This window comes from Sapajus apella, unplaced genomic scaffold (genome assembly GCF_009761245.1).
Source record: "Sapajus apella isolate SASKATOON/1434 unplaced genomic scaffold, GSC_monkey_1.0 scaffold74, whole genome shotgun sequence".
NCBI lineage: Eukaryota > Metazoa > Chordata > Mammalia > Primates > Cebidae > Sapajus > Sapajus apella.
Genome location: NW_022437014.1, coordinates 9,217,222 through 9,236,926, shown reverse-complemented (window position 1 = coordinate 9,236,926; position 19,705 = coordinate 9,217,222). Strand labels below are relative to the sequence as shown.

Below are 19,705 nucleotides of genomic sequence, written 5' to 3'. Positions count from 1 at the left end.
CACCTCTCCAACATTCTTCACTTTACTCTTCTAAGATTCCTAATGTCCAAGAAGGACACCACAATTAAATTGATTATTTGGCTCCCCTAAGACTAAGGTAGAATGCCTTATTAAGACCTGGTTTTCACCTTAAATTTTATATGGAACCAAAAAAGAGCCCACATAGCCAAGAGAATCCTAAGCAAAACAAAACAAAACAAAACAAACAAACAAAAAAACAGACCTGGAGGTATCATGCTACCTGACTTCAAACTATACTACAAGGCTACAGTAATCAAAACAGCATGGTACTGGTACCAAAACAGACATATCAACCAATGGAACAGAACAGAGGCCTCAGAAATAATGCCACACATCTACAACCATCTGCTCTTTAATAAACCTGACAAAAACAGCCAATGGGGAAAGGATTCCCTATTTAATAAATGGTGTTGGGAAAACTGACTAGCCATATGCAGAAAGCTGAAACTGGATCCATTCCTTACACCTTATACAAAAATTAACTCAAGTTGGATTAAAGATTTAAATGTAAAACCTACAACCATAACAACCCTGGAAGAAAACATAGGCAATATCATTCATGACATAGACATAGGCAAGGACTTTATGACTAAAACACCAAAAGCAAGGGAAACAAAAGCCAAAATAGACACATGGGATCTAATTAAACTAAAGAGCTTCTGCGCAGCAAAAGAAGCTATCATGAGAGTGAACAGGCAACCTACAGAATGGGAGAAAATTTTTGCAATCTGCTCATCTGATAAAGGGCTAATATCCAGAATCTACAAAGATCTTTTAAACAAATTTAGAAGAAAAAAACAAATCACCCTATCAAAAAGGGGGCAAAGGATCTGAACAGACACTTCTCTAAAGGAGACATTTATGCAGCCAACAAACATATGATAAAAAGCTCATCATCATTGATCATTAGAAAAATGCAAATCAAAACCACAATGAGATACCACCTCATGCCAGTTAGAATGGCGATGATTAAAAAGTCAGGAGACAACAGATGCCGGAGAGGATGTGGAGAAATAGGAATGCTTTTACATTGTTGGTGGGAGCATAAAGTAGATCAACCATTATGGAACACAGTGTGGTGATTCCTCAAGGATCTAGAACTAGAAATACCATTTGATCTAGCAATCCCATTACTGGGTATACACCCAAAGGATTATAAATCATTCTATTATAAAGACATATGCACACGTATGTTTATTGCGACACCATTCACAATAGCAAAGACTTTGAACCAACCCAAATGTCCATCAGTGATAGACTAGATCAAGAAAATGTGACGCATATACACCATGGAATACTATGCTGCCATAAAAAGATGAGTTCATGTCTTTTGCAGGGACATGGATGAAGCTGGAAACCATCATTCTCAGCAAACTAACAAAAGAACAGAAAACCAAACGCAGCATGTTCTCACTCATAAGTGGGTGTTGAACAATGAGAACACATGGGCACAGGGAGGGGAACATCACACACAGAGGCCTGTTTGGGGGTGGGAGGCTAGGGGAAGGCTAGCATTAGGAGAAATACCTAATGTAGATGATGGGGTGATGGATGCAGCAAACCGCCATGGCACGTATATAACTATGTGATAAGCCTGCACGCTCTGCACATGTACCCCAGAACTTAAAGTATAATTCAAAAAAGGAAGGGAGGAAGGGAGGGAGGGAGGGAAGGAAGGAAGGAGGAAAGAAAGGAAAGGAGGAAGGAAAGAAAGGAGGGAGGGAGAGAAGGAGGGAGGGAGGGAGGGAAAGAGAGAGAGAGAGAGAGACCGACCGACCGACCGACCTGGTTTTGACATCATGTAAGAGCAATATCTGGGAGGTGGGTGCTGCCTAAGTGTTGCGGCAGTGTTATAAAGTTGAGTGCCAGCAATGTATTTGGAAGGTGAGCCCAGGGAATACTGGTAAGAGAGTGGGGAAAGAAGATTGAGAAGTAAAGGAAGACAATAAAAATGTACTTTTAAGCATGTTGATACTGTGGGCAACTGGGGCTCAATCCCAGATAAGAAACTTGGTGAGACACTGTAGGACAGGTTTCAGAGTCATTCCCTCTGAGAGGTGAGGAGCCTGGAGAAGTTATTCATCAGCTCCCCAGGTATCATTGATTTATGGCTGTTTTCAGGGGCATTAACTCTCTGACACTCCTTCCCTGCCCTGCTTTGTGCCTGGGCCTGTCCTCAAAGCCAGATAAAAGCTCTCAGAGAGGTAGTTTTCTAGGCAAGTACCAACTTCTGCTTCAATGGTCATCCATGCCTATATTTTAAAAATGTGTTGGCTGGTAAATTGTTTCCATTTAAGAAAATTTAAGATGGGTTTATATCACTTTTAACCAAATGAATTCTTACTGACATATACAGCAGACATATTACTTACCTATATATAATATAAATAGTGATATATGGTCACTACACATCACTATAAACTTATTGTGGGAAATAACAAGGTAAACAAGATGCAATGCCTATGTTAACAGTAATGATTAACATGATTAATACTAGTTACTGCTTATTAATAATTCTTCTTTGAATTTAGTGATCACCTGCTATATAACAGACCCTATGCTAATAATTTACATGGTTCCCAAACCAGTTACATTTATTACGCCCCTAATTTGAGCCAGAATTTCTAATTGGATTGTTTTGTTTAATCATCATAACCTGTGAGTTAGTTATTGTTATCCTTTTTCTGTTCTCTCTGCAAAGGAAACCAAAGCGTATACAGATTAAGAACTTGCAAGGTCACAAGTAAGTGGCAGAGCTGTGATTCAAACCATCACCACTAGAGATGACAACTGAAGCGGAGAAAAATTAAGCGGTTTGCTCAAGATCACATAACCAGAGATTTTAAGTCATAGGGATGAAGTTGTGGGGTATTGACTACTGGAGAAATATTGGTAGGCAAAATAATACACTCCCCACACCTCACAATGATGTTCTCCTCTCCTCCTTCCCTTCCCATCAACCTCTTCCTCCTCCCTTCCCCCTTTCTGGTCTCTCCTCTCTCCTTTCCTTTCTCCCCTCCTCGTCTCTCCTTTCTTTTCTTTTTATGTTTTTCTTTTGAGATGGAGTCTTTCTCCAGTGCCCTGGCTGGAGTGCAGTGGCATGATCTCGGCTCACTGCGACCTCTGCCTCCTGGATTCAAGCAATTCCACCCCCCGCAACTCAGCCTCTTGAGTAGCTGGAATTACAGGTGCACACCACCATGCCTGGCTAATTTTTGTATTTTTAGTAAAGATGGTGTTTGCCATCTTGGCCAGGCTGGTCTCGAACTCCTGACCTCAAGTGATCTGCCCACCTTGGCCTCGCAAAGCACTGGGATTACAGGTGTGAGCCATCATGCCTGGCCAAATATGCTCATATCTAATCCCAGAAACCTGTGGATTTGTTGTGTTACTTGAGAAGGGACAAAGTAAGGTTGCCGATCAGCTGACTTGAGATGGGGGGTGTTACTCTGTATTAGCAGGGTGGATGCAGTGTATACACAAGTTTCCTTATAAGTGAAAGAGGGAGGCAGGAGAGTCAGCTTTTTTGAAGATTTGAAGATGATACCCTGCCAACTCTGCCAACTCTGCAGATAGAGGAAGAGGCATGGGCCAAGGAATACAGATGGCGTCTATAAACTACAAAAGACAAGGAAACATTTTTCTCCAGGGCCTCCTGAAAGAAAATACTTTCTGACACCTTGTCTTTGTATCACTGAGATCATTTTGAATTTATGACTTCCAGAACTGTAATTATAAATTTGGGTTGTTTCAAGACACGAAGGTTGTGATGATTGGTTACAGCACCAATAGGAAACTAATATATTGAAACTATTACAAGAGGTCTGTCTGCAGAATTAGCCACTCTCAAGGTTCCAGAAAGAACTGTGATGTTGAGATGAGATCACTTAGAAGGGTTCTACATCACCACTCAGATGCTGATGGGCTATTGCCTAAACGTACCATGGAGAAGAAGGAAGATACAGGAAAATTTCCAGTTAGAGGCAGGACTGCTTTAAGATGCTCTTCTATCTGGGTGAAAGCCTATCCCAATAAGCTCTGCCCTATTCTTGGGTGAGGACTTTTCTGGGGCTGTTTTTACTCCTAATAATATAAAAAAAATGCTTTTTGACAAATCACTGGATACATCTTATTTTTCATACGCTTTTGGTGAATCTTAGAATTTTATTTTCCTTAGCCATAGAGTACAATAAAAATAAAAATAAATCTCATATATTCTATTAAAACTTAGCTCCTTTGCTTTTGGAAACTAATATTATTCTTTAGTTTAAGCAGACCAGCAAATAATATAATTATTCTACAAATCTGGAAGAAAATACAAATGATCACTTTTCTTGTTTGAACAAGTTGAACTATCTGTGTATAGGGAGATTAAACTTTTCTTTGAAGAAAACATACATAGAAATTGTGTATGTAATCCATCTATACATTGGTGTATTTTAAAGTATTTGCTTTAATTGGCATATTGACTTGAGTAATTACCTATTTGAGGAAGAGTTTTGAATTGTGATGATTTTGTCATTTCCAAAGTATAAGAATCATTTTTAGTTGTAAGTCATACAATAACAAAATTTTCCCGTAGTGCTGATGGCTTATACTCTTGAAAGCTAATTCAGTTTCTGATGGAAGAGGTTGGTAGGGAGTTAGGTTTGATCTGATGGGACAGCTATATAAAAATCATGGATATATCCAAAGAATTTTTCTGAAAATCAAAGCCATTTTTATTTTATTTTAAAGTCCAGGGTACATATACAGGACATGCAGGTTTGTTACATAAATGTGTATGTCATGGTGGTTTGCAGCACCTATCAACCCATCACCTAGGTATTAAGCCTCACATGTATCAGCTATTTTTCCTGATGCTTTCCCCCTACCCTAACCTCCCCAACAGGCCCCAGTGTGTGCTGTTCCCCTTCTGTTTTCATGCGTTCTCATTGTTCAGCTCCCACTTGTAAGTGAGAATATGTTTGGTTTCTGTTCCTGCATTAGTTTTAGAATAATGGCTTCCAGGTTCATCCATGTCTTTGTAAAGCACATAATCTCATTCCTTTTCATGGCTGCATAGTATTCCATGGTGTATATGTGCCACATTTTCCTTGTCCAGACTATCATTCATGGGCATTTGGGTTGGTTCCAGGTCCTTGCTATCGTAAACAGTGCCACTATGAACATACGTGTGCATGTATCTTTATAATAGAATGATTTCTATTCCTTTGAGTATATACCAGTAATGGGATTGCTGGGTCAAATGGTATTTCCAATTCTAAATCTTTGAGGAATTGCCACAGTGTCTTTTACAATGATTGAACTGATTTACATCCACACCAACAGTGTAAAAGTGTTCCTGTTTCTCCACAACCTTACCAGCATCTGCTGTTTCCTTACTTTTTAATAATTGCCATTTTGTCTGGCATGAGATGGCATCTCATTTGATTTTGCTTTGGATTTCTCTGATGATTAGTGATGTCAAGCTTTTATTCGTATGTTTGTTGGTCACATAAATGTCTTCTTTTGAGAAGTATCTGCTCATGTCCTTTGCCCACTTTTTAATGTTTTTTTTTTTTTTTTCATAAGAGATTTTGTTAAATTTGTTTTAGTTTCCTGTAGATTCTGGATATTAGACCGTTGTCCATTGTCAGATGGATAGATTGCAAAAAATTTTTCCCATTCTGTAGATTGTTCACTCTGAGAATAGTTTCTTTTGCTGTGCAGAAGCTCTTTAGTTTAATTAGATCCCATTTGTCAATTTTTGCTTTTGTTGCAATTGCTTTTGGTGATTTCATAATAAAATCTTTGCCCATGCCTATGTTCTGAATGGTATTACCTAGATTTTATTCTAGGGTTTTTATATTTTTGGGTTTTACATTTAAGCCTTTAATTTTCTTGAGTAAATTTTTGTGTAACGTGTAAGGAAGGGGTCCAGTTTCAATTTTCTACATATGGCTAGCCAGTTCTCCCAGCACCATTTGTTAAATAGGGTATCCTTTCCCCAGTGCTTGGTTCTGTCAGCTTTGTCAAGATCAGATGGTTGTAGATGTGCAGTTTTATTTCTGAGTTCTCCGTTCTGTTCCATTGGTGTACATACCTGTTTTTGTTCCAGTGCTATGCTGTTCTGGTTACTGTAGCCTTTGAAAAGCAAGGTAGTTATTTGGCTGCTTTGTCTTAATATTACAGCCAGGTCTCATCAAGAAAATGGGTACATTTTTACTAAGTAAATAAAGTTTTTCTTTGCTCATGGTGATCAGCACAGAGTGGAATGGGAAGTGAGGACTGGAAAAAGAGACTTCAGGATAGACAATCCATCCAAATTCAACTTGATTGGGCAAACTAATTAAAAATACATGTTTTAAATCTACAGTAAACATTTCTCCAGAAATGAGTTGTCTTGGACTCACCTGCTTCTAAAAGTCCAATATAAACAGTAGTACTTGACCACATTCCTCCTCTACTCATAAGTTAACTGTTAATAACATTCCCCAGAAACAGATTTTCCCCACCCCCTGAATTTTCACATTCCAGGCTATTTCAAGTCAGAATGCAATTGAAATTCAAATGTTATTTTGTTATGAATATTTTTAGATTTTTTGTGTATATTTATTAAATCACAAGACTGCTGTTTTCCTTGATGGGCAGACGACTATTTTGTTGTTTACTGTTTGGTTTTTAGTTTTGGGGATAGCGACATTTTAAATTAAAGCAATTTGGCTTCCTGTACCTCTCATTCCACTGCTATTTCATTTTCTAATAGAAATGTTTGTTTTTAAAGCCTCTAAATGCATACTGATGATGGCTTTTGTGAGCTATTACTTGATGGGGGCAAAAATATTTCAAACTTTGGAGACAGACATCTCATGAAGTGCTGAAAAATTTCATTTGAGAGGCCAAAGCACCTTCAATGGCAAACTATCCCTACATAACTGTAGAAGTTGAAATCTTTTTACAGGTAAGGGATGAAGGGGCTTTGTTTTTGGAGTTTTAAATTTGGAGTTTTAATTATCTACACTGCTGTAGATAAAACATTTTATAGATTGGCCTCCTATGTATTTTCCTAAACATATATAAATAATAGCACCAGTTTTTCTTTCATCTGGTCAGAATGAATGAAAGATAAGTCCCAACAGTGGCAGGAGACAGAAAGACAAGAGCAAGCCAATGCAAAGGAGTAAGATAGTTACAGGTGAGGGGAAAATTGCAGACCAGGGCATATCTCTAAAAATATTTTTGAGGGCCAGGAGAGAAGTCTTAATTTTAGTTTAATTTAGTTTTTTTAAATAAATGTTTCAAATGATGCCAATCATTTAAATTTTTTAAAGTAACATGGAACCTTATCTACACGAACCATAGCTCCTTCATCCTGCAAATCCAGACACTGCTTTTATTTTTGAGATCGAACGCAATAACATATGCAGCATCTCTCTTATTTGCCTCTTCCATAACAAATTCTGTACACCTTTTGTCTCTTCCATAACAAATTCTGCGCACCTTTTTCCTTCAGTGGGTGGACTCGGCAGTGGTGTTTCTACCTAGTTTCCCAAGACACTGGGATAAGTGGCAAAGCCAGACTAGCCAGACGCCCCAGGACTCTTGATAAAATGTCCACAGGTCTCTCTGGAATTCAGCTAGAACTTGTCAAAAACAAAAAGTTACCATAGGTCTCTACTAAACTTCAGACAATTCTAGCGTATTTTGATATTAACTAAGAACCATTAGGGTTTACAAAAACATCCAGCATAGTTTAAGGTAGTGGCTGTGAAAGACCCTCAGGAGGTTCCTGGGAAACACCACTTTAGACTGTCGGAGACCTCTGGCACTCCCATGGAATTTTCCTTCTCCTGGGAACATAAGAGTTTAATAACTATTATTTCCAAGAGTGGCATGTTCAGACATATTTTCCCTTACTAAAAATAGGCTGCATGTCCTCAGTTATGGAGGAGAATGTGATTAATGCCTCCAACTTTCCAGGAAAATGATCTCCTTTGCTTGTAATAGCTCAGTTAAAGAATTGGGAGAGGCTTGGATTCCAGGGGCCTACAAAAGGTAAGTTTTGGGACTGGGTATGTCCATGACATGTGGTTTGTGCCCTGAGGAAAGTAACACAGAGATCTGACTCCTGCAGAGCCTAGTGATGCTCCAGAGGCCTGGATGAATGGTGGGCATGCATTTTGTCATCAGCTGCCCTGTCCCAGTGAGCCACTCCAGCTGTGAGCCAGGGCAGTTGAAGGATCCTAGCCTCAGGCAGTTAGGCAGCAGCCAATGGTCCTGTTTAATAGAGAATTAAGGGAGGTGAAACCATTTGACCACTCTCTCTGATGTTCTGTGATTTTTATCTTATAACAGAATTAAAATACCAGCTATCCTAAGGAATGGACATAGCCCTTAATACCTGAATATAGTCAATAAGCCTGTTTTTCTTTTATTCTTAAAACAAATTATTTTCTCTTAACCAAATGTGAATTAAGGCAAACTGCAAATTTATATGAGTTTAGACCTGACTTCAAATGTCCATAAGCTTCTCATTTGTTGAAATGACTTTAACATTGCCAGGCTGTCTAAAATATGATCACAGCACCCAGGGAGATTTTGTGCAAACCTCATAAATGATTGTGAGACTTTGGCATAGCATTCTTCTTTCTTTTTCTTTTTTTGTGATGTTGCATTCTTTTTTCCTTTTTATATCATTGAAAATAAAAATTGAACCCAAGGGCGATGAGCACAGAAGGGATACATTTCTTTACATCATCATTCTGTGTGTGTGTGTGTGTGTTTGTGTGTAATATGTTTTGACAAAAGCAACCCCAAATACACAATTTAGAGAAACCAGACTTTGTTAAATTTTGTGCTGTGCCTGAAGCAGCAAATATCAATATGTGTAAATTAAAATTAGATGCAGTAATAGAAATTGGCTCATCCAACAGTAACAGAAAGGATTATTCAAGCTTCACTATGTGCTAAATAGCAAATTTTTTCATTTTTCTTTTTTCCATAAATAGGTGTTGTGAATGGTTATAGCTGAACCCACAAAAAAAGCCTTTTTAAAATTCAGCAATGTATTATGATCAGTTTTCCATATCATTGAATACACTTTCATACTGCAATTCTTAAAGATTAGAAAGTATTTTATTATTTCATTTTACTCAGTAAATTCCTTGTTATGTTAGACACTTATATTAGTTTCCATTTTTCACTCACAAATAATGCTTCAGTGATATTCCTGCATTCTTCTCACTTTTCTGGTCATTTCCTTAGGAGAAATTTCTGAATGTAAAGTGACTGGATCACACGTTTTTTCTCTCGCATGCTGTGTGTGCTGCTGGGGCTGTATAACAAAATATTACCCACACCTATGCACCAAAAGCACATGTTTCAAGGAGTATTGAGCAGATATTAAATTTGTCTCTTGTCGTCCATCAGGTTACAGGTCAATTGCTCCCAGAACTCTTACTGGTCAGATACTCTGTATTTTCTATGCTTTAATGGGGGTCCCTCAAACTATCATATTCTTGAATTTTGTGAGGAAGGCAGGGTCACCGCCATTTTCAGGACTTTGGAAATACCTTCAGAATATGGGAATGGGAGAGGTAATGTTTACTAAATATTTTTTGTTTTCTTACATATACTTGGGTTCACAACCTTACTTAAAATATGTACACAACACCTAATAAATTCTTGCTAAATACATAATAAAAAGTATATATATATGTATATGTGTAGGTATATCTGTGGCCTTCTCAATATATATTTGGTGTTCTGTTTATTACTCCACTGTATGTATACCTCTCTGGTATCCAAAACACAGGCTTATATGTAAAACATACGTAACAACTGACTTACTGAAACTTCATTACGCAAATACAAATTCTATATTAAAATGGTATGCGTCAAAATATTATGTTAAAATTCTTGCCTATATTTTTGGAACTCCTAGCTGAATAAAAGGGTATTCAGACCAAAATATTATCTATAGTGCTTTATTTTTCTTCTACAGAAAATAGGAATATTATTTCAAAGAACACTTATAGAATATTATAGTATAAATGCAGTTTTGAGACAATTTTATTGATTATCTGAACCATTTTATGAGGTATGAGCAAATCTCACCTCTAGATTTTCTAGGAGAAAGTTATCAACTTGAATTCACTTCTTCTGATCCTAGGTGCTGAGCTTTGTTACTTCACAATGCTCTGTTGACACTGCTAAGGGCAAGAAATTATTTAAGGTGATAGATTATAGGCTGTTTCACTTTCTTTAGTGTATGATTTCTTACACTTTTGTATATGATTAGGAGAGGCTGTTTGGAAATCTTAAAGGAAAGTGTGTGTTTAGTTGGGGCAAAGTGAAGTAAAGAGAAATGACATGGACAGATAGTCCACTCCGGATATTCCAGGTATCCCACAAGGAGATACACCGAGGGGACAAGGCCAGGCAAACGTTTGTGCTTGTTAGTTACCATGAGGCTTTGTGTCCCTGTATTCCTGTGAACCAGGCTGCACTTTGGCAACAATCCCTTGCGCTTACATTATCCAATGTGAGTGGCCAACCGAGACAGGACACTCCTTTCCCTTCCGCTCTGAGCTCATACTCGCTGGCTTAAGCGTGATATTAAAAGATCAGCTTGATGTCCACACAGGCCCGGTCTAAGCAAGCTGCCCCAGGCCTTCTCAGGAAAGAGCATTGCTGGGTCAAAGCGGACTCTGGCTGGTGTTACTTCCTCAATCTAAGGAAGTAAAGTCCAGAGAAATCAGCTCATGGGAGAGCACAGGCATACCTCATTTTATTGCATGTTGCTTTATAGTACTTCACAGATAATAGTGTTTTTTTTTTTTTACAAATTGAAGGTTTGTGGCAACCCATGGAGCAAGTCTCTTGGAAGCATTTTTCCAACAGCATGAGCTCACTATTTCTGTGTCGTATATTGGTAATTCCCACAATATTTCAGGGTTTTTTTATTGTCATTATATTTATCATGGTGATGTGTGATTGGTGATCTTTGATGTCACTATTGTAATGGTTTTGGGGTACCACCACCCATGCCCAAATAAGACAATGACCTTAATTGGTAAATGTGTGTGTGTTCTCACTGTTCTACTGATCATCCATTCTCCCATCTCTCACCCTCTTCTTGGGCCTCTCTATTCTTGAAACACAACAATATGGAAATTAGGCCAATTAATAACCTCAAAAAGACCCCTAAGCATCCAAGTGAAAGGAAGAGGTTCACGTCTATCACTTTAAGTCAAAAGCTAGAAAGGGTTAAGCTTAGTGAGGAAGGCATGTTGAAAGCTGAGAAAGGCTGAAAACTAGGCCTCTTGCACCCAACGGCCAAGTTGTGAATGCAAAGCATAAGTACTTAAAGGAAATGAAAAGCACTAATTCAGTGAATACACAAATGATGAGAAAGTGAAGCAGCTTTATTGCTGATATGGAGACAATTTTAGTGGTCTGGATAGAAGATCCAACCAGCCAGATCATTCCCTTAAGCCTGAGCAAGGCTCTAACTCTTCGATTCTGTGAAGGCTGAAAAAGGTAAGGAAGCTGCAGAAGTCTGATGCTAGCAGAGGTTGCTCCATGAGGTCTGAGGAAAGAAGCTATCTCTATAACATGAGTGCAAGGTGAAGCAGTAAGTGATGATCAACGAGCTGCAGCAAGTTATCCAGAAGATCAAGCTAAGGTCATTGATGAAAGTGGCGACACAAAACAACAGATTTTAATTGCAGGGGGAACAATCTTACGTTGAAAGATGTCATCCAGGACTTTCATAGCAAGAGAGGAGAAGTCAATGCTGGCTTCAAAGCTTCAAAAGACAGGCTAACTCTCTTATTAGAAGCTAATGAAGTTGGTGACTTTAAGTCATCATCAGTGGTGATGTCCCTTTATTTTTTTTTATTGCATCTATTTGATTCTTCTCTCTTTTATTATTTATTAATCTGGCTAGTGGTCTATTTTGTTAATCTTTAAAAAGAATCAGCTCCTGGATTTGATTTTTTTGAAGGGTTTTTTGCGTCTCTCTCTCCTTCAGTTCTGCTCTGATCTTAGTTACTGATTTTTCTATATTGCAAATCACTGGATTCAATTATTAATTTAAGTGGGATTTTATGGAATCTAAGACTATTTAAGAATCATTAAGGTTGTTTACATATAGGAATATTTCATCTGCAAATAGGGATAATTTGACTTCTTTTTCAGTTTAGATACCTTTTATTTCTTTTTCTTTTCTCATTGCTCTTGCTAGGACTTATAGAACTATGTTGAATAGAAGTGGCAAGAGTGAGCATTCTGCCTTGTACTGTATCTTATTGGAAATGCTTTCAGTTTCCCCCTATTGTTATAGTGTTAGCTGTGTGTTTTTCATAGATGACCTTTATTCTGTTGAGGTGTTTTCCTTCTATACCTAAACTGTTGAGAGTTTTTATCAAGAAAAGATGTTAGATTCTGTCAAATGTTTTTTCTGCATCAATTAAAGAGGATCACATATTTTTTATCTTGCATTCTGATAATATGATGTGTTACATTGATTAATTTGCATATGTTAAAACAGGCTTGCACACCAGGGATAAATCCCATTTGGTCATGATGTATAATCTTTTTGATGTATTGTTGGATTAGGTTTGTTAATTTTTTTTTAGCATTTTTGCATCAATATTCATTACAGAAATTAGCCTGTTGTTTTCTTTTCTTGAAATGTCTTTGGCTTTGTATCAAGGTGATACTGGCCTTATAAGATGTGTTTGGAAGTATTATCTCTATTTCTATTCTTTGGAAGAGTTTTAGAAGTATTGGTATTAATTCTTTGGTAGAATTTAACTGTGAAGCTATCTGGTTCTGGGCTTTTATTTTTTGAAAGGCTTTGATTACTTCTTCAATCTTTTGTTTGCTACATTTCTTTCCAGGATTTCTTTTTCTTCCTGACTGAATCTTCCTCATTATTTACAATCTAACAGATTTACAATTGTGGTAGGTTGTTTTTTTCCAGGAATTTATCTGTTTCCTTTAAGTTATCCTATTTGTTGGCATAAAATTTTCATGAGAGTCTCTTATGATCCTTTTTATTTCTGAGGCATCTGCTGTAATTTTCTCACTTTCATTTTTGTATTTGTATCTCTTTCAAATTCTGGTCTTGTTGAGCTCCTGTGTGTTGAGGTGGTTACTCAGGACAAGAAGACAAACTGAAAGTAATGATAAACTTTTTAGTCAGTTTCTATGATAGAGTAAGCAAGAGACAGGATGATAGGTGCTGTCTCCTCAATGTTTCATTTCCCCCTGCGGAACAGTATTGGGTGAGGTTCAGCAGTGTAGACAAGGGGATTGTTTCACTGCCAAGGGGCTGTGAACAAAAGGATCCTCTCATTTTATGGATTCAGGAGGCTGTGGGGAGACAGACGGGTAAGGGCTAGGAGTGGAAGTGTTAAGTCACAGTGAAGAAACATGTCTTAGTCAAGGCCTTGCAGTGAGGAGGTCTTGGCAGAGTTGCCCAAAACGTACCTCAGCTGAGGACCCCCATAAATAAGCCTTCAAATGCAGGCGCCTAGGCTAGACATGAAAATAGGTAAATGAGCATGTTTGGCCCAGGGGTGCCTGAGTCCTTTCCTGCAACCCCCTCCAGAGACTGCAATGCCCTGGCTGTGTACCAAGACTGGTGTGGGAGGACAGCTTCCCCTTATGAGGCCTGCCAGGCAAAGCCTTGTAATTGCCTGTGGTCAGGCTTGAATGGCCACATATAGAACTTTGGCCTGGAGCTAGACTCCTCAGATTAGTCCCACCAGCTCAGCTGAAGTTAAGGGCTCGGTTTTTTTCTCATTATCCCTGTAGCCTCTTCATTTCTGGCAGGCCCTGTCCTCAGCCAGACACCTCTGCATTTGCCCCAGGGGTGAGCTGCCAGAGAGCTCTGCTGACCTATGAAGGGCTCATTCTTCTTGTGAATTCATTCATCAGGGCTTCCTTGTGTCCACGGCTCAATGGCTCTACAGAAAACTAGGGTTTTTAGTTTATCCGCTTTATCTGTGTTATTGGCGCAAGACCCAAGAAGTTTTGCATCCTGAAGTCGCAGTATTAAGTGCCTTACATGCACTGTGTTCTAGGGAGCCACTGGCGGCCTTCCAGTTCCACTCTCCACTATTCTGCCCTCTGCTCTGAGTCTCACATACTGAACGTGGTGGCTGCATCAATAGGCAGACTTGCCCTTTGCGTCTGTTTTGATTTGGTGAATGGGAAATACTGGCAGTAGATCAGATGAAGAGAAGAGAGGGATTTTAGAGCATTGCATTCCTCAGGTTTACCTCTGCTGGGTCATCAAAGGACAGTTGCTTGCTTCTGTTAAAGTACTTGTCAGTGTCCTCTCCCACAACTACAACTCAATATTTTCTCTGGGTTCGGGTATCTATTCTCTTCTTTGCCTTTTCGAGCCTACAGTGGTAATGACTTTTATTTTTCCAATATTGGGGTATTTCATCATTTCTTATGACTACCCTCATTCCAGTCTGTAAATAGTTCCTTTATTAAATGATCCTCAATTACCCCATTTGAATGTGTGATTTTCCATTGTGATTCTGATATATTTTTATTCATTGCAATCACACTTCATGTGCTAAGTATGGTCATCGTCCTCATTTTACTGATGTGGAAAATTGAGAGCTAATAAATTGCCCAAGGTTACCCAGTTAGTAAGTAACAGGACTGTAGTTCAAGCTTAGGTCTATTTAACATAAGAGAGATCACCTTTAGCCTGCTCACTCTAACTGTAATGTACAAGGAACATTTGAGGGTTGTGTTTTAGAGACAGGAAGACAATTACAATGATCTAGGTGAAAAATGAGCACCTTGATATGTCAGTGATGGTGTGAATGGAAATCATGTAATGATTTGAGTGCTTTTATGAAGAATAAAATGACCAGGTGGTCAACTTGAGTAGATATGTAAAAGTTGGCCACCCACTCTTTTTTATTCTTCATAAAAGCACTCAAATCATTTTATATATAATGTGTATATATACACACATATACAGAAAACTTGACGGGAGAGGTTGGGTGACTTGTGTGAAGAAATGTAAGAAGTCAAGGGTGACGTCAGGTTGTCAGCTTACTACCACCTTATTTACACTTGGTTCTCCTGTAAATAGTAATAATAACAATGGCTGATGATATTGCTCCAAAAGAGGAGCCAAAAGGGGCTTCAGAATGAGCACTTTTAATTGGTTTACAGGATTGCCTATAGCACAATAACAGAGGCAGGCATCTTAGTCCTAACAGATCTTCCTTTCTCTCCCAAGCTGGTAGACAGATACCGGCTCTTGCCAGACTGCTATCATCAACAGATTGAGTTGACAAGTTTGTAATGAAGGAAAACTTGGAGGGATGAAGTGTAAGGAGTGCCCTCATCATTTCTGATCTCTGGGCATATGGCTAGGAATAGGAGGAGAGAAAACATTGTGCCTACTGACATTTGCCAGTCCTACAATGAATTTTGAATGAAAAATACATTGTTCCCTTTTTTTGAGATGTCCGTTAATTCTCACCACTTTAATATAAAAAAAATTGTTTTTTCCCTTTCTACAATAAGCATGCCCTCATTATTAGAAGTATTAAATCGTTGAGAGACACTGAAGTCAGCTAAGTCCTTTTAGCTAAGTACAGGAACGGCGCTAACCAAACTGCTCTGGGTGAAGTTCATTACTTAATCAGCCACCTTCCAAAAGCAAAGTATCCTTTTCTAGTTTCTTATACATTATTTCCAACCTGTAGTTTTTGAGTGGTTTAACTTATCAACAAAGGCCTGATGATACTTTAGTGGAACTACTTCCTAGAAGAGAAGGCTGAGTTTAAGAAGAGAGTCCTTAAAGCACAGATCAACACTTTCTTGGCTAAATGTTCCGAGCACATTTGTGGAAGTGCAGAGCTGTCTACTTTGGGCATTTAAATGGGCTACAGAGGCCTGGGTCCCTTACATCTTTGGAGGCTCTTAGTTTATTAAAAAAGTTTTGAATGCTGAAATAGAGTTATAATAGGTGAAGTATAGCATGAATACACTTAACAAATTAATACTTAGAAAAAATATAATGGAATATAACTGCTATTTAAAAGATAACATTCATAGAAATCATTGTTCCATGTAATGGAGCTGGAAAATCAGTTAATGGAACAGAAGCTTAAAACGATACAACATCTTTCAGTGTCATCAGTCTACCTCATTTGCAGATCTACATTTGAGCCCCTTCACAAACATGGGCCTTGAATAAATAGCCCTTCAGGTCTCCACTAAAATAGGGGTAGTCCCAACTCCTTTAGCCCAAGAAAGCACTGCAGAAATAGATGTTGGAGGCAATGGATATCCTCAATACCTGGCTTACGCATTCTAGGCATGTAGCAAAATTTCACGCATACCCCATTAATATGTGTAAAGATTAGGTATCAAAAAAATAGACCTTAGACTTCATTTTAGGAAATGATTGTTTGAGACACTCCTGCCTGCTTCCACCAAGCCTCCTTCTAGGTGACATTCTTGATGGTCTATTTCGAGGGCTTATGACTTAGGAAGCTATATATCTTGGTTCCTTGTAAGAATGACCCAAAATACTTATTCTTCATAGGAATGTCCTTTGACAAAAATACAGTGCAATATAACTGCTATTTTATTTTCATTTTATTTATTTATTTTGAGATAGGGCCTCCCTCTGTCACCCTGGATGGAGTGCCTGGTGCAATACTGGCTCACTGCAACCTCCACCTCCTGGGTTCAAGTGACCCCTTACCTCAGCATCCCAGGTAGCTAGGACCACAGGCATGTACCACCATGCCCAGCTAATTTTTGTATTTTTTGGTAGAGATAGGATTTCACCATGTTACGTAGGCGTGTCTTGAACTCCAGGGCTCAAGTGATCCGCCCACCTTGACCTCCCAAAATGCTGCAATTACAGGCATGAGCCACCTCACCCGACCAATAACTGCAATTTTAAAGATAACTATGCTATTTAGCACAATCCTTGTTGAAGAATCTCTGCAACAGTGTAAACTGGTCCATCTCCAAGAGTGCCAGACCTGGGGATTTGGTCACATGGATTTGGGTTCAAGCTCTTCCCAATCAAGACTAGTTAAGTGACACTGAGAAATTACTAACCCTCTGAGCCTTGATCTCAACTGTAGAATGGGGATAATAATAGTCCTTGTCTCACAGGGTGGTCTGAAGATTGAACGGGTTGCTGCAAAGAGAGCACTCATGTGCTGCCCGGTAACTACTGGGCACTCAGGTGTTCCTCATCATCACTGTTCCTCTTTTCCCAAATTCACACTAAAAATTTCACAAACAGAGCTTTAGGTAGAAGGTAAAAAGTTCAATCCTCTTTTTTTTTTTTTTAAAGACTTTTTGCTATTTTTAGATGTTTCAGATTTTTACTTACTTTAAAGAAGTTTAGAGGCATTAATTACTATGATGGGCTCTGAAATGGGTAATAGCACTGATGTAGTGCCAAGGCTTGGCCTCCAGATGTCAGTATAAACTCAACTGATTGAGGCAGATATTATTTAAACCAGTTGCATGGTTAAAAGCTCCTCTCTGCCTACCTGTTAAATAACATTGCAGGCCGGGCGCGGTGGCTCACGCCTGTAATCCCAGCACTTTAGGAGGCCGAGGTGGGTGGATCACGAGGTCAAGAGATCGAGACCATCCTGGTCAACACGGTGAAACCCCGTCTCTACTAAAGCTACAAAAAATTAGCTGGGCATGGTGGCGCGTGCCTGTAATCCCAGCTGCTCAGGAGGCTGAGGCAGGACAATTGCCTGAACCCAGGAGGCGGAGGTTGCGGTGAGCCGAGATCGCGTCATTGCACTCCAGCCTGGGTAACAAGAGCGAGACTCTGTCTCAAAAAAAACACAAAAAACAAAAAACAAAAAAAACATTGCAAATGCACAATCATTCTTTGATTTTAAAAAGGTAATAAATAGGTAACTTTTAATCTAACTACTACTTTGGAAGACACTGTATCATAAAGCTGGTATGGAAAATATGCAACAAGTATATGGATCTGGAAATACCACTTCAAAAAAATTGGACATCGTTACCACCAATAAAAACATGGAAAGAGTGTTAAATGTAACAGTTGCTCTTGGAATAAAATTATTGTTTACATAATTATGACATCTGTCTTATAAGTCCTCAAAAATTATTCAAAAGAATTGGAGGCCACATTTGATATTCCTTACATTCTATAGCTGTGGAATACATATTTAGAGCCATTTCCATTAGAAAGTGGGATTAAAAATAGGTCCATGTCTATGAAAACCATGTGAAAGTAAATTGTTCCAGAAAGTGTCCCAGATTTATTATGGGTGTTGCTACAGAAACCTCAAGAAGTTTGCTCTTAAAGAGCATCATTTATTATTTTACTTGTTCAATAAACATTTACTGAGCGTATTTTACATTTCAAGTAAGTTTTACCTATTGAGACTGCAGCAGTAAACAAAGTGGACAAAATCCCTGCCTGAATGGTATTTATGGTTTAGGGAAAAGAGACAGAGAGTAAACACAATAGATAAATGAATAAACAAAATAGTATAGAAGAAGTGCTACAGATCAAAAGTGGAAAAGAAGTCAAACGTGAAATACAGTAGTTAATGCAGGACCAGTTGAACAAATGACCTGTAAGGAAACACCTGAAGCAAGTGAAGGAGCAAGCCAGAGGTATATCCATGAGAAGAGCACTCCAGGTAGAGGGACCGGAAACGGCAAAGTCAAGGGACAGCAAAAAGGCTTGTGTGGCTGGAGCAGACTAGACGGGGCTCCTTCCAGGATTTTAGAGTCATGGCATGATCTGACTTTATTGAAATCCATCTGGTAGCTCTGCTAAGAATAAGTGGCAAGTGTGGAACAGGGCCAAACAGGAAAACCAGTCAGGGGGCAACTGCAATACTCTAAGGCAGAGACTGGTGGTTTGGAGGAAGATTTTAGGTAGAGCATCTAAAGATGGTTGTTCACGTGAAGGTATCTGGATGCCTCTGCAGCCTGGAAAAGTCTGTTAGTTTAAGGATGAAGCTCTCTTAAAGTCCACTCTTAAAAACAAACAAAAAAAACCCCACCCATAATCCTTTTATACTAATGAATTACATCTTGAAAGCATATTATAGAAGTTAAGAGGAAAAAAAGTCTTATTTTATAATAGTGCAAAAAGAGTCAGAAAAAAAATCAACATGACAAATCCATAAAACTCATAAATACATAATGAGTACATGACAAATACATAAAACTAATATTTATGGGTGACAAGATGCAAAGTTTCTTCTGATCTTAGCAAAAATATGGAAACCAGATTTCTACCTTAAAATAAGAAAATTTCTATCTTAAAGAAAATTCAATTTTCTCTGGAATCCTAATCATTTTTTTCTTACACCAAACTTTTCTCAGAAACACCAATTCAGTTTTTAAAGAATCAATAGACTATGTTTTAGAGCAGCTTTAGGTTTACAGAAAAATGAGTTTAAAAGATAGCATTCCCATACACTCCTTCTCTCCTGCCCCACCTTCAACTAATGCAGCCCTTAGACTACACTAATGCAAGATTTTAATAACTAATTGATACATTATGATCAACTGAAGTCCATAGTTTACATGAAGGGTCACTCTTTGTATTGTACGGCCCTATGGGTTTTAATAAGGGCCTGACATCATGTATCCAACACTGCAATATCATACAGAATAGTTT

General features: G+C 38.4%; 1 long non-coding RNA gene across 2 annotated transcripts in view; it reads left to right on the top strand.

The window, feature by feature from the left end:
• The first annotated feature begins 1,801 nt into the window (after positions 1–1,801).
• Positions 1,802–19,705, top strand: part of LOC116532102 — a 39,465-nt gene continuing 21,561 nt past the window's right edge. Inside the window, exons 1-3 of one of the 2 annotated variants that reach the window (XR_004260714.1) lie at positions 1,802–2,913; positions 9,433–9,500; positions 9,536–9,599. This is a non-coding gene — a long non-coding RNA (uncharacterized LOC116532102). Of the gene's footprint in view, positions 2,914–9,432; positions 9,501–9,535; positions 10,924–19,705 lie in introns of those variants that run through there. The other variant, XR_004260713.1, reaches the window with a different exon arrangement.